Source organism: Chrysemys picta, chromosome 17 (genome assembly GCF_011386835.1).
Source record: "Chrysemys picta bellii isolate R12L10 chromosome 17, ASM1138683v2, whole genome shotgun sequence".
In the NCBI taxonomy this organism is placed as follows: Eukaryota; Metazoa; Chordata; order Testudines; family Emydidae; genus Chrysemys; species Chrysemys picta.
This window is the reverse complement of record NC_088807.1, coordinates 19519989-19523774: the sequence shown is the minus strand read 5'-3', so window position 1 is coordinate 19523774 and position 3786 is coordinate 19519989. Positions and strand designations below refer to the sequence as shown.

The 3786-nt window shown below is 60.7% G+C and overlaps 1 long non-coding RNA gene across 1 annotated transcript; it reads left to right on the top strand.

The window, feature by feature from the left end:
• Positions 1 to 2291, top strand: LOC135976198 (uncharacterized). Its single transcript, XR_010593397.1, has 5 exons — positions 1 to 119; positions 676 to 703; positions 957 to 1006; positions 1511 to 1548; positions 1854 to 2291. It is a non-coding gene; the product is annotated as an uncharacterized LOC135976198 (long non-coding RNA).
• Positions 2292 to 3786: the final 1495 nt, after the last annotated feature.

The window sequence follows — 3786 nt, the reverse complement described above, 5'->3', positions numbered from 1 at the left end:
ATCGGAATCGCCGGCACCTCTGGGTCTGACCTGGCCCATCATCGCCGGAGTTAGTGTGGTAGCTACTGTCCTCCTCCTCCTCCTTGTGGCCTTTGTCTGCTTCAGAAAAACCCGAGCCAGTAAGTGCCCCCCCAGCGAGGGGAGGGTTAAACCTGTTGCTAAGCAGGGCGGGATGGGGTCACGGCTTGGATGCGGGACTGTGCCAGGAAAGCCAAGGACGGGGGGTGGGGAGGGGGGGTGAAGGCTCAGCAGGGGGTTCTGCTGCATGAGTAATCCCTGTACACACAGCTGTCACACCCACCCCAGAAGTGGTTGCATCTCAGCCTTGGGCGAGGGGTCCCTGTATAAAGAGCCACTGGTACCGTGCCTCTCAGGTGCCAGGGGAGCCAAGCTGTGGACCAGGTTCGTTATAACAAGTCACTAACGAGGGAGGATTGGGGACAGGAAAAGCCCCCTGAGTTAATCTGCCCCTAGCCCCTGGAGCATGCTCTGGTATTGCGCTGCCCCCTGCTGGTCCATTGCACCCCAGCAGGGATCCAGGTTCAGCACCACCAGCAGAGGGGACCCCCCCAGGCACCTCCATCCCTGCTGCCCTGTGGGGGGTGAGTGGCCGGGTGCTGATACCAGCGGATACCGATCGGCTCATGGGGGATTTTGGTTTGTGTCCCTCTGCAGGAAAAGGAGCTGCACCAAGACCAAGCAGGTAGGAACCCGGCTCCTCCCCCCTCCGAATCAACCTGCCGGGGTCACAGTGCTCCTGGATTCTGTCCCCAGTTTGGGGAGGGGGGTGGGGTCTAGTGGTTAGAGCGGGGTGGGGGTGGGGTCTGGTGATTGGGGCAAGGGGGGTTTAGGGAACTGGGTTCAGTGTGAGGCAGGATGGGGGCTCTCTGGGTGTGTTGAGGAATCTCCCCACGAGTGGGGGGATATGACATTTACAAGGGAATTTTCTCTTTTAGCACCAGCCCTATGGTGGCATTAAAGGCGCCGGCTGAGCAAGACCCCATCTGTGAGTAACACACCCAGGGGGGTACCAGGGTGGGGCAGGAACCCTGGGGAGGGGAGGGGCTTGTGGGGGCTCCACCCACATGGTGCAGGACCTGATTTATAGCTGCTGCTGGGCAGGACTAAGGAGAGGGTCCCAGAGGTAGCCGGTGTCAGCTGAGAGTGTTGGACTCCCAGGAGCTCCCTGGAGCCTCCCTCCCTTCCCACTCTAGTTCCCCATCCACTCCTGGCTTCCAGACCCCTGCTCTAACCACTAGTCTAGACCCCGAGCCAGGGAGAGAACACAGGCGTTCTGACTCCCAGTCCCCCGTCCCGCTGTAACCCCCTAGACATCTTTGTGCTTCAGTTTCCCTCTCTGTAACATGGGGCTAATGACCCTGGCCCATGCTCTGGGGCGGAGGAGGTGTGGTTGTGCTGGGCTCTGACCCCACTGGCTGGACAGAGGGGTCGGAGCGTTCTGCTCTGGGCTGGCCAGGGGTACAGCTCAGCGGGTGTCTCTGTTCTGCAGACGCCTCCATGGACGAAGGGAAAGAGCCGCAGACCCTGGTAAGTGTCCCCTGTTCCCCCATGGGGTCTGACTCCCAACCCTGACCCACATGGGCCCCAGCAGCCCTCTCACATCCCCCCCCCAGCCTATCCTGGCACACTCAGTGGTTTGGGTTGGGATCGGGCTATAAGGGGGGGATTATGGGATCGCCAGCTTGGATTGCAGGGTGTGTGTGTGTGTGTTTCCCTGTCGCCCCCTGTTTGAGGGGATGGACCCTGCTCTGTGTGTGTGGCGGGGTGTTGGTGCATACGTGCGCGCACACACAGACACACACATGAGTGACTCTCTCCCCTCCCACACCAAGGAGCCTGACCCCGGCATCTATGCTGAGCTGGACCGCCAGACGCTGCAGCCCAGTGTGTATGGTGTGATCAACGTGAGCCGGGGGCCCCCGCAGTGAGAGCCCCCCGCAGCCATGGGGCGCCATCCTCCCGGGGGCAACAGCCTCACGCCCCAACAGCGACAGCCCCAGAGAACTCTGCATCTAGGGAAGATTTAGGGGGGACGCTGCCCTCCCCCTGCTGCAGCCCCGTCCCATCAAGCTTCTGTCCCCCTGCCCCACGCAGACCCACATGTGGGGGGAAGGGGGGGCTCAGCACTGGGATGGGTAGGAGATGCTTCAAGGCAGCTTTGATGTTATTTTGCATCCTGTTAACCTTCAGATTTGTAATAAACACAGATCATTAAACCAGCCCCCCCGGGCAGCCCCCAACCCCTGTCCCGGCGCCAGGAGAGTGTGTCACACCTGGGGGAGATGGGGAGCTGCCGGGGAATCAGGTTTATGTTGAGTTTCACTGGGAGTAGCAGAACCAGCAAGCGAGCGGCGGCTCTGGACACACTTCCCCTTTTCGCAGCTCCCTTGGCCTTTCCCCAGCCCTGCTCCACTCCAGATACCTTGTTAACCTCCCTGCAGCCAGGCTCCCGGACTTTTCATACAGGCCAGCTGAGGCCTGATTGGGGCGTGGCCCAGCTGCGGCCGCTTCCCCAGTCAGCCCAGCTTTTAGAGCTGCAGCCCTCGCCCCGGCTGCTTTCCAGCCCTTGCAGGCAAGAGTGAGTGTCCACCCCGCTACAGCAGCCCATTGTCCTCCCCCTGGCCAGAACCGGCGTCGACTCCTGAGCTGGGCCTCCGGGTCACCCGGTCACCAGTCGCTGGGGTCTCCATTCTCCACGCCAGTGGTTGGGGTCCCAAGTTCCCTCTCCGGTCCTCTGTAACAACAAACTCCCTCTCCCATCACCTCGTTAACCTGTGGCACCTAGGGAAACTGAGTCCCACCCCCTCTGCATGCAACCCTAGGAAAACCAAGAAAATCCCCCATAGGAAACAAGGAAAACAAGAAACTCCCTCACTTCATCACACCATCAAGGTGCCTGTAGCGAGGATACTCCTGAAATGGGGGGCTAAGGAGGGACCCAAAGAGGGATCACCTGTCTACCGAGGTGCTAATGGATAATGACTTGGAGAACTGGCTGGATGACACTCACAGCACCCTGGTCCTTACCCGGAGCCAGAGCCAGCAAGGGGCGCGGGACCTCCCAAAGGGTGGGGACCGAAGCGCCGAAGGTAGGGCTCGACAGGGATGGGCCGGAGCCTCTGTCCCAAGGGTGGGAAACTGAGACACTACCAACCAGGGCTGTATCCTCAAACCCAGCAGCTGAGTTCCAGATGGAGCTGCAGGAGGATCCCTCCTTGGAGAAGCTGAAGGCCCTGGTTGGCCACGGCGGTGCAGGATCCCAGCGGGAGGACCACCAGGAGAGATTCCTGTGGCAGAAGGGATTCCTGTACTGGGTATGGGCGGGTTCAGGGCAAACGGAACCTTCGAAAGTCGGGAGGCAGCTCGTGGTTCCCCAGAGGTACCGCTGCAAACTGTTGTTCTTGGCCCACGATATCCCCCTTTCGGGGCATCCAGCGCACCAGGCAGAGGCTGCTGCAGAACTTTTACTGTCCCGGGGCCTTTGACGCTGTCCAACAGTATTGCAGGACCTGGGACTCCTGCCAAAGGGTGGGGAAGGCTCGGGATATGTGTAAAGCACCGCTGAGACCTTTGCCCGTCATAGAGGAGCCTTTCCAGAAGGTGGCCGTGGACATAGTGGGGCCCCTCAGCAGGGTGACCTGGTGTCACGGACTCACAGATCGTGCCCACTCTTGGTCCCGTGCGGTCCGTGGGGGGTGCCCCTTTTAGTGCGACAGCCTGTGATGAACTGGGCCTGTTCTTACTGTGGTCTGTGAATGCTGACAG